The sequence below is a fragment of the Bombyx mori genome, chromosome 28, assembly GCF_030269925.1.
Source record: "Bombyx mori chromosome 28, ASM3026992v2".
NCBI classification, from domain to species: Eukaryota; Metazoa; Arthropoda; class Insecta; order Lepidoptera; family Bombycidae; genus Bombyx; species Bombyx mori.
In genome coordinates this window covers 6341342-6353449 of record NC_085134.1, presented here as the reverse complement: position 1 = coordinate 6353449, position 12108 = coordinate 6341342, and positions in this window count along the sequence as shown.

Genomic DNA, 12108 nt, shown 5'->3' with positions numbered 1-12108 from the left:
ACCGCGATCGCACGCTGCGGACGTCGCAGAGCCGCGACGTTCTTGCGGGTCAGGGCGCGGCACCATACGGGAGCCCCGTATAGTGCCATCGACCGCACCACCCCCATGTAGAGGCGGCGCGCCACCTGATCGGGACCCCCGACGTTTGGAAGCAGCCGGCTCAGAGAGCCGGCCGTCGCCATCAGTCGAGGGCCCAACTTCTCAAAGTGAGCGCGGAAGTTCCACCGACTATCCAGTTCGAGGCCGAGGTACCGAAGACCGGTCACCCCAACCCCGACGCGGACGCCTCCGATCACGAGGTGGGCACCCACAGGCGGCGCTCGTCCCGGCCCGTGAAAAAGCAGGGCCTGGGTTTTATCGAGCGCCACCTCGAGCCCCAACCGTCGGATCCTAGTGACGACGTGTGCCACGCCTGCGCACGCCAGACGGGCAGACTCCCGGTAGTCCCTCCCCGGAGCCACGACCAACGTGTCGTCGGCGTAACATATTACGCTCAGCCCGGGGAGGGGACCCCGAATGACGCCCCGCAGGACCCAGTCGTAGCCGATGTTCCACAGCAGGGGGCCCAGGACAGACCCCTGCGGAACACCGCGCTCGACGGGGAAGCGGTACATCGTCCCACCGTGTCCGATGCACTGGATCGACCTGCCCTCGAGGTAGGAGCCGATCAGTCGGCGGAGGTATGCGTATACATATTTTTATTATATATTTTTTTTATTTTGACTTTTTTTTTGTTATAATGAGGTATTATGTGGTTTTGTTATTTTTATTATATATTCCTTCATCGTTCACAGCACTATCTCTCCTCTACCTCTTTCACTCATTTACCACATCCGTACACACTTACAATAAGTTAGTTTTTTTTTTCCACACTAGAAATTCCCTAGAAATCTTATATATGGCAAAACAATGTTTGCCGGGTCAGCTAGTACTTATATAATATAATCACAGATTTCGCCAAAACTACACTATAGATAAATAATATTAAAGACAAACAATAAGAATCTACTAGTGGTAGGGCCTCTTGTGAGTCCGCACGGGTAGGTACCACCACCCTGCCTATTTCTACCGTGAATCAGTAATGCGTTTCGGTTTGAAGGGTGACGCAGCCGTTATAACGATGCTGTGACCTTAGAACTTATATCTCATGATGGGTGGCGCATTTACGTTGTAGATATCTATGGGCTCCAGTAACCACGTAACAACCAGGTGGGCTGTGAGCTCGTCCACCCATCAAAGCAATAAACAAAATATCTATTCTCAATTTGACCACAGACTTTAAACAATAACAAAAGTTTGACAATTGACAATAAACAACGAGTATATTTATATGTATGTGCTGTGTCAAATACATGGTAGTGTGTGTAATGTTTTTTAAATTGATTTAATGTATATCTTATGCATAATTTAAAAAAAAAATCATTCTGCACTCCTCTACATTCGCTATAAGTGTGGGAAATCTCATTCTCCTCCGTCCGCGCAATTTTCGTAAAAAGGGGTACAAAGTTTTTGCTTCACGTATTAATATATAGATATCAGGTATAACCAAATCGCGGACGATCTCCAACCCGATAGACCGACCTCATAAAATCTGTGACTCACACCAACATAAATTATTGCTCTCACTCTGCGAAACATCGTGCCACATGGCGTCGCATCGCGGATAGGATCCGACTGATGCATGACCACGACCACTCTGTCAAGATTGTACTAATAGGAAGAAGAAGAATAACCGAATCTCCTGGGCCATGATGTCTAACTATAATCGTAAGTACACATGTAATTTACTACCTATTCTACTTGTCGTAAGCTAGTATATTCCTTAATTAAAATTGACTGATAAAAATACATATTCTCGTCCGCTAAATATTTTTAGCATAACGCTACCCAATGCTCGCTAAAGACAAAAAAAAATCTCGTACTGTACACAGTATTCAAATGTCGATAGAATAGCATCTTAGTTGTTCGTGACTACGAAAACTATTTTCGTAGAGTAGAAATAGACTAAATAAGAAAAAATTCAAAAGGGAAACAGTACTGTAATATTCGTAGTAGTTTTTACTATATATCTTTTTTATTGCCCTTGTAGGCAGACGTGCATACGGCCCACCTGATGGTGAGGAGTTACCGTCGCCCATGGACTTAAGCAATGCCAGGGTCAGAGCCAAGCCGCTGCCTACCGTTAAGTACCCTTCACAAGCCTCATTTGAAGAAGGACATGTCATAGCGCTTGAGAAACACCGTGGAGGGGAGCTCATTCCAAAGCCGAATGGTTCGTGGCAAAAAAGATCTCTGGAGACGCACTGTGGGTGAACGCAGTGGCTCCAAGTAGAATGGATGTACGCTACTCCGGTGGCGGGCGATGCGATGGTAAAAACGAGATGATGGAATCATCTGTAACAATTCCTCAGAGCACTCCCGATATCAAAAGCTCATTGAACTATACCACAAATCTTTTCGAAGCTCACATAAAAAAATATTGTTTGAAGTATAATATTTAAGCCTAAATATGATCGCACAACGATTTGTGTCATCACTTAATCTGGGATAAGGACTAGAAGAAGAAGAAGATCATTAAAATTATGCAGCTATGTTCACAAACATAAATTACTTGCACTTGGGTGTTTAATGTTTCAATGTACTTACCGTTATTTTGTCTACATTACTTTTGGTTAACGAATGAAATCCACATAAAGTATAACTTATTCTAATCTTAAAATCTGGCGTGGATCATTTGCCAAATAAACATAATTAATCTAATCAAATGTGTTCACGCAAATTCACATGTAATTATTACTCTGTAAAAACGAAATTGTTAATCTGTATTAGATCAGTACGAAGCCGTAATAATCTATGTTAATGTTCAGTTTTACCATTCACTACTCTGTACGCTCTCTGCCCAAGCGCATCTCACGCGAACGGACGCGTCTTCAGTACACTTCAATAAGACTTCAATATAATTAAATGTTCTAATTCAGACAAAATACAATTGTTCATAAGAAGTCAGTGCTTTTATTACTCAAACTATCAGTACGCTGCATGCGATCCAACCGAGCCCGTCTGGTGGCCCATGAAATTCAGTGACCACGCTCATTCGACCGCCATATTCAACAAAATGTAATCTAGTTTTATTTATAACATATTATTTCTAATAAGTGTAAATATTAAAACTTTTGTTACTTAGAAAAAAGGATTATTCTGGATTTCATATTTCTTAAAATTATTCATTGTATTTTTATTCAATTGCTTTTACTTTTCTAATTTGAAGTTGCTGTCAACTATTGCACTGTAGATTGCATAGGTTTCATACTTCAGTGAGATTGCACTTATAATTCAGGTGACATCTGTCATGTACTTCTTATCAATTTGTCTATGTTTTATATTGATGATCCATTATTGGAGCAACAAATTAAAAAAAATATACATAAAAACTTATTAACGCGTTACAATAAAATATTAGCACGAATATGTACCTCATGCAACATATTATTTCATTAAGTAATATTAGAAGGGTAATATTAAACAAGAAAACTGATATTAAAAAATCCACAAAACACAAACACAAAAAGTCCTTTTCATCTTGTTAAGTTACGTAAATTAATACTACGCGCTGTTGGTATAAAATATTTATTAATGACAAGACTTTGTTCTAAATAACATGGCAGTCTTAAATATAGACTATTAATTTTTCTTTGAAGATAGACTAAACGAAGCATACTCCTTTGATAATATAACAACAACAGATTATGATGGTTTTGTATAAATAAGTTGATGTATAATGCTCGACATAAAATGCTTCTTTTGATAATTAATTCAGTCTTTCGGGACTCGTTTGTTCCGGGAGAGATTTTTTAACACGTAAATGGGCGATTAAGCTCACATCACGACCGGTGTTAAGTTTTATAGGAACCGGTTGATATCGCAACGTAAATGCCACCTATCCGGAGACGAAATTCGTCTAGGTCTATCCAAGCATCATTAAGTGTAAGATTATGACCCTTTAATGATGGTATGGGCGATGGGCTTTACCATTAAAAACGAAGATTATTACTATTCATAATTTATCATTGTGTTTGCTCAATTGGAAACTCGACCATAATAACTGATACTCACTCAAGATTTTCTCACTATAACCGGCGCCATCTAGGCGAGCTTCGGATAGCCTGCCGACCGAGAGGGCTGGTGGTCGTGGCGCCGACGACCGCCAGTGTGGCGTCCCGAGGGGGAGGGTGACGGGAGAGATGTGCTCCGCACTGTACGCTTCACTTTCCCCCCTTTGCCTTTTCATGAGCTCTGTCTCATGCGCGGCTCGAACGTGGGCTGTTGAGCGACAGGAGGTTTTAGTTGATTCGACTCTGACATAATCCGCCGGCCATTCCCAGTGGAGGGTGGAAGTTCGGCGATTTCCCCCTGATCAAAAAATAATATAAAGATTCCGTTAATTCATTACATTACGTTTAATTTTTAATTTATTGTCTTATTTATGTTTACAAAAATTGAGTGCTTCCAAAATAAAATAATTGATTGAACTTGAGGGAGCTCATATAGAGTCCCTGCTTTATTTCGCCGTAAAGTCGTGTTTTATATAATTAACACCACAGTTGAAATAATATAAATTTTATTGTTGTAGCGGCATAAACAATTCTAAGTAATTATATTACATTAGTTATTAAACACATTATTAATTATTTTTACGTTTTAAATATTTGGCGGTAAAAAGGTCCCATGTCACAGACTATATTCTTTTTTCCACATCTCGTGCGTTCCGGCTTACGCATCATAAAAATGTGCGTTCATAAACGCCACAAACTTAAACAGTCATCAATGGCTACTAACATAATAACAATAGTATCAATAGCTACTGCGATAGGCAGTGGCTTGGCGTTGTCTCTGCCATTGGTGACGTCCATGAGTGACGATAGTCACTGACGATTAGCGTCATATGCTCCTGTGCCTAAAAGGGAAAAAAACTCAACAAACAAAAACCAGTAGTTGTCTCTTTTTTATTTATTGCTTAGATGTGTGGACGAGCTCACAGCCCACGTGGTGTTAAGTGGTTGCTGGAGCCCATAGACATCTGCGACGTAAATGCGCCACCCACCGTGAAATATAAGTTCTAAGGTTACAACGTTACAACGGCTGCCCCACCCTTCAAACCGAAACGCATTACTGCTTCACGGCAGAAATAGGGTGGTACCCGGTAGGGTACCTACCCGTGCGGACTCACAAGAGGTCCTACCACCAGAGTAAAAAACTCACAAGACGTGCTACCACCAGTGTCTGTGCGTAAATAAATCATAATCTGTTACTTTTTCGTTTGTCGTCAAAATTTTGCATCAAATTAAATTTCATAATGCGCATTTGCGTAAATTCACGTCATATGTATTTGAAAAAAAAAAAACACTATTGCGAAATTCTTTACAGCATTCTTTACAGCTTCCAGGAAATGCAATCACATTGCGAGGGTGAAGTGACGCGGAAATTCACTGAGATCTCTCTCTATCTCTCTCTCTAGAAAATTATAATTGAATTTTTCTTATTTAATTTTTTTGAGTATCTCTACATATTTCATAAGAATGAAATTAAAACGCCCAAGACTTTGTTAAGAGGTATTAGTGTAGGTGTATTAGAACAAATCTAGTGATTTCATTATACCAAACAATTTAAAAGGCTCCTGATCCCAAATGTTCAGTTTGTGATGTCATGGAAGATGCTTTTCACATTATGATGGAGTGTGCGCGGAATGATGATTTGAGACAACAATTCTTTGCAAAACATACAGATTTTCGACAAGTTGGTGGTGTAAATTGTGTATTAGCCTTTCCGGAATCCGAAATGGCTAAGTCACTTTATAAAATAGTGTCGGTGGGCCTTCAGAGACGATAACAGTTTTATTTTAATTTTTGTTACTATATTTTGTTGCACAATGGAGTGACATATTCACTAGGTGAATAATCTCCTTAAATAAATATATAAAAAAAAAAAAACAATTTAATTTTTCAATAGCACCGGGTGAATCGAGAGCTCATCCTCGTCATGATAATCGCCCCGTCATGATAATCGCCTTATCGTAGCCGCCGCTGACTACTCCCCGAATCCTGATCATGCAGGTGCCAGTCACCGTCGACGCCCTAGACACGTCCTTACGGATCCATCAGATCCAATAACCTTTGCACTAGACGCCTTCAGCTCTAGGAGCAGGCTTAGGGACCTCGGTAACCGTACTCGTCGAACTCGACAAAGAGTTCGCCGTGCAACCTAACCCATGAATCAGCTCGCTGAGTTTCTCGCCGGATCTTCTCAGCGGGTCGCGATTCCGATCCGGTAGTAGATTCATTCGCGAAGCAGCTACTCTTGAGTTGTTAGGTCTCCTTCGGAGGCGCTCGGGCAGCTGTTAGCAAATCCCACCCCTCCTGGCTGAGCCTTTGCTCGCCCACCTGTCCTGGTGAAACTGGAAAGGCCTCCGGGCCACCAGTAATCCTTCAATCATAAAAAAAAAAAAAAAAAAAAAGCTCATCCTACCTCTAATGCAATTCAAAAAGTTTATAACCAAAAATAGGTATTTTTCATTTCGTTACGTTCCACTATAACTAAGGTTAGTTGTATGAAAAATACAAAGAACCTTCCGTGTAACGCCAAGAACAACTGTGATAAATTTCATCACAATCAGACGAATGGCTTAAGCTCAAATAGTGACAGTCGTTGATCTTATACCTTTAAACGAGCAATTCTTGTATTTATATATACTAGAGGTCCCGCAGTAGTCAAAATTCGACTATAATTGGAATTGTAAGTTTGTACACTATTATTATGACTGTATTTTATACTTCTATAATCACAAATTTCGCCAAGGCCATAAAAAATATTAATATAGACAAACAATATTTAATCTATTATCAATTTGACCACAGACGTCAAGAACAAAAGTTTGACAATAAATAGTATGCATGCGTGTGTGCGTCAAATACATGGTATGTAGTGTGTGTAATGTTTTCTTTATTGATTTAATGTATCTTTTATGGATTATTTAAAAAAAATATTAGCATTGTGCACTTCTTCTCTATATTCTTTATAAGTGTGGAAAATTTCATTACTCCTCCGTCCGCGCAATTTTCGTAAAAAGGGATACAAAGTTTTTGCTTCACGTATTATATTTATATATTATATCATCTAAATCCCGGAAACGGCTCCAACGATTTTCATAAAATTTAGTATACAGGGGATTTCGGGAGCGATAAATCGATCTAGTTACGATTTATTTTCAGAAAATGTTGTTTTATTCGTGTTTTCAATAATCAACTTTATCGATAATCAACTTTATGACTCTTCCCGACATCTATTGGCGAATAATAATACTATTTTTACTGCTTTAAAGACACAACAAGATGGCGTTATAAAAACAAAAAAAAGCCCAGCAAAGCTCGGTCATCATCTAGTTTTTATTTATATCGAGAGACGTATATTGCCCGTGCAGTCAAAACCATATTAGCCCAGAACTAGCAAGTATTTTCGTGCAAAATTTCCTGTATATCTGGCGAAAACAGCCACGAAAATAGAATTTTTGAATTTCCCTGTATTGCATTTCGCACACAACTGGATATTAGGTATGCTGTTATGATTTATGAATGCGTCTGCGTAGCTCAGTGGTAACCTAAAGCTGGATTTAATAACCGGGCAGCGTGTTCTGAATTTAATATCTTTTAATATTTCGTGCACCAGAACGCTTCGGATCCAATTCAGTTTTCCATTTTCACGTACTCTTAATATAATGTATGTTTATTTGATTTTTTGCTTCTTAGAAAAACAGTTTCTTAAGAAGCAAATCTTTTTAATTTTTTTTTATTGCTTAGATGGGTGGCCCATAGACATCTACCACGTAAATGCGCCACCTAACTTGAGATATAGGTTCTAAGGTCTCAGTATAGTTACAACGGCTGCCCCACTCTTCAAACCGAAACGCATTACTGCTTCACGGCAGAAACAGGCGTGGTACCTACCCATGCGGACTCACAAGAGGTCCCACCACCAGTACAAAGTACAGTTATTTGAACTCCTGCATTTATTTTAGACTAGTGATCACCCTCGGTTTTCATGTTTTACTATTGAATTTAATACTTCTCAAATTTACATTCGTTGAAAGAAGACGATCTTCCCAAATTGATTCTCAAGCCTTAAATTACCCTCTAAGGCAGCCTTGTTCAAAGTGGGCGATAAAGCCCCCGTGTGGGCGCTGCAGGCTTAAAAGGAGGCGGTAAGAGAACCAAAAAAAGGGGGCGTTGTGTAGAAGCTTGGGAGGCGATTTCATCTAGAGGACTCTTAGGCAACGACTGAGCTCTCTGAAAATATGGGGACGCTAAAAAATAATTTATTCTCAAAATGGGCAGTAGACAAACTAAGTTCGGGAACCCCTGCTCTAAGGGCACATGTTTCCTTTAATTATCTATCTCGTTAGGGATGAAATTTCCAAACATGTTAGGCAATAATTGTTAATAACTTCAATCATAGTGGTTTAGGCTCTGCTTTGATCAATCAGTAACTGAGCGAGAACCAGTAATTGTACCTATATAGATTTGAAGTGCTGCCTGAAGGATACTATTCCTGATTTCGTGGCCACGAACAACTAATGAATTTATCGACATTTGCATATTTCAATGTATTCGTATAAAATGTTTTACTAATGTTTACTTTAGTCGTCTAGGGTTGTATTATAATAATGTCTTTCCAACACACAAATGGACACAAAGAAAGTTTTTATTTAAGACGAACACAAAATATACAAAGAAGGAGAAAGTACACAAGAAATAGATAGTTCAAGCAACACAAGCGGTACACGAAACAAAAAGCAATACTTAAAAAAGGGCGTAGTAGCAAGAAAAGATAATACGGGATGCGCGCTCGCAATGAATAAAATAAAGTTGATAACTTTGTAAAGTAGTTTTTTTTAATTTTTGTCAATAAAAAAATCATAATAATTATTTTCTTTATACCCTGAATAGAACTTAAAATTAATATTTTTATAATAAGGAACTTCGTTCCTATCCGGTGTCCCACGACACCACACATCTTTTTTTAAATAGCTTTATACACCATACTTGTTTTTTTGTTGTTATTCTTTAGCGGGTATTTGGATATTGTCAATTCTAGGGGCACAGCCAATCTGCTACTTAGGAGTACTGGAGCACGTTTCTTTGTGGCTAATTTTTATTTGAGGTGACGATGAGGAGAAGCTTCTGACTTGTCATCATTCTCCTGCCCTTCTCCCAGCTACCTGAAGTCGGCGCAACATCCATTTTCACTCCCAAAAGCTCCTGACCATTTTAGCTTCTCAGGCTGAAGTTCATGCCGCAGGTGTTGAGCGTCACAACTTCATTGAGCTCTCTGTAACAAAGACAACAAACAGCTGGCCCAAGTATGGGTTGGTTGGTATTTGCTAAATAATATAACTAATGGGGTGATTAGAATTTATTTGAGGTTCTCATAATCAATGCACCCAAGAAAGTTAATGAATTAATTACTCTATACTAATTTCACCCTTAAAAGAATTTATTAATTATTATTATATTATTTTTTATGCAATTTTATGCAATTAACTCTTCAATTTAACATATTTTAAACCATTGAAATCTAATTTAAAATAAAATCGGTTTTCAATCAATAATGTTTACGAAAATTAATATTTTGGCCGTTTTGCGTCCTATAATAAGCCAAAATAAAATACTCAAAACATTTCTAGGCAGAACCTTTTAAAATGTGAATTTCTCTGCGTTATTGGTGATATAAATATGAACATTGCATAACAAGTATTGTACTAAAGACTAATATTTATCTGTCTGGTTTGTCTAAACACTAATTTTATTTTTTTATTTGAATTAGTTATTTTATTTATTTAAACAAATATACCACAGACCAAGTCATAAGCACAGGGTAGGAAACTCTCAGTAGTGTAATAGTGCGGAACACGCGGCTAAGTGGCGAGACCTTATTTTATTTACGACTTGTGGACCCGACCTGGCCGCATTCATTCCTGACCGCAACCACAGTCTAAATTTTTCAGTTAATAAACAGTAGTCAAAATTTTATTCTATTCATCGTGGTATTTAAATACACGGTCGCAAAAAAGTTTTAAGGCTATGTTAAAATATTGAACAATGTATTACGCAATTGGTAGTAAGTACCACTGAATTTATGAATACAATTGACAGTTTCTGAATAAAGCAACTTAGATAAAGAAGCATGTTTAATTAAGGGTTCTAGTAGCTCACGTATACAAGTTCACAATTTGACTTAAAACCAGACGTGTAAACACTTCATTTATTGTCTAAAACTTTTGATATTATCCAAAAGTGTGGTAAGTGACAAGTAAACAGCGATGATACATATGAATCCACTATTACACTTAATCTTTTTTTAATTTGTGTTATTACTGGTGTTATTTATGGCGTAAATTTAATGCGAGAACCAATCTTGGATTCCAGTTCTAGATTTTGACTACATCTTTGAAAATAGAGACTGATATTCTTTATGATAGATGTTGATGGAGCATAGGCTCGTGTTCCACTTTGAAACAATAAAAAAAAAAGAAAAATGTGTGCAATTCACACGTGTTAGAAGTGAAACCTTCAAAAATTAAAATATAATTATCCTAAATGTCTAAGTATATGTAAAATTTTGTCATTAGTAAATAATTGTAAATCATCTTTTATAGTATGAGGTAGCGCCCTCTGTGAATTAATATTTTAACGTCACGTATAGTCCTTAATTGAAATTCACTACAAAAGGTTTCATACGCACGTTAGTATTAAAAAATCTCATAGATGGCGCTGTATTAAAATTCTCGACACTTCCGTTGCATACCTGCGTGACGTTACATCTGTAAAAATTTTACCCTCATGCGCCTAAAGAAGTTTCACTTCAATAGCTGTTGCGTTTTTTGCTGCTATACATGTACATGGCCTTATCTACCCTACCAACATTTAAAACGACACGGTTTTGCCACTGCTATTGACAATGTCGGATGACAGTTCACATCAGGTGTTCTGGTAGTTCGACTGTCATTGAAGGATTTAAAAAAAAAGTTTTCGATATGTAAATAAAATTGACTGCCGAAATTCAATAATTAATTATCTTAAACAAACAAAGACATTGTTTATCATCGTTTCCGTTTCGACAAGACGACAAAGTCATATTTTGTAATGCGATTTGCGAATTGCAATTGACAAACATTTTTGACAAATTTCAGATTGAACTAACTGATTACACATTTACTGTGTCACGGGGATCCCGTAAACTTTCTTTCAACCGCGAAAAACTTAAGAAACCTTTAGAAAAAAGTCAAGATATCCTTGCAAATGTAGTGTGAAATATTTTTATAGCTACACCGAAGAAAAAATAGCTCGAGAATTCCTCAGGAACTTGCCACTTTTTTTCGATGTGTTAAGAAGCTGATGTATGATTTTAGACAAAATTATTGGGATTACATTTTCAGTAAACAATTATGTAGCCACTTTATTAGTGGTAAGTTTTGGGGTAAAAATATACCAAACCAAACCAAATTCGAGCAAAGATAGAGCAAAGCAACGTCGCATGCATACACACACTTTGATTAAAAGTGAAAGTGGAACAATACCTAAATCTTAAGAAGAAATACATAGCTAATTAAGGCCGTTATCGGGTCCCACCACTTCACGCCAAGGCCATGATTGTTATATATTACTGATTGTATGACGTATTGTGAGTACGCACGGGTTAATACCATCACCCTGCTTATTTCTGCCGTGAAGCAGTAATGCGTTTCGGTTTGAAGGGCGGGGCAGCCGTTGTACTGTAAATGAGACCTTAAAAAAGACTCATGTCTCAATGGGGCATTTACGTTGTAGATGTCTATCGGCTCCGGTAACCACTCAACACCAGGTGGGCTGTGAGCTCGTCTACCCATCTAAGCAATAAAACGAAAGATATATATGAGTATGTGAGTATTAGTATTAGTTTTATAGTGTAAGTTGATGTACATAATAAAATTATGTGCGTATTGTGTTGCTTTTGTTTTTTTTTAAACTTAAATTTCTAAATTCCTCTTCTCTGTTCACTTTCTACTTAAATTATGTGATT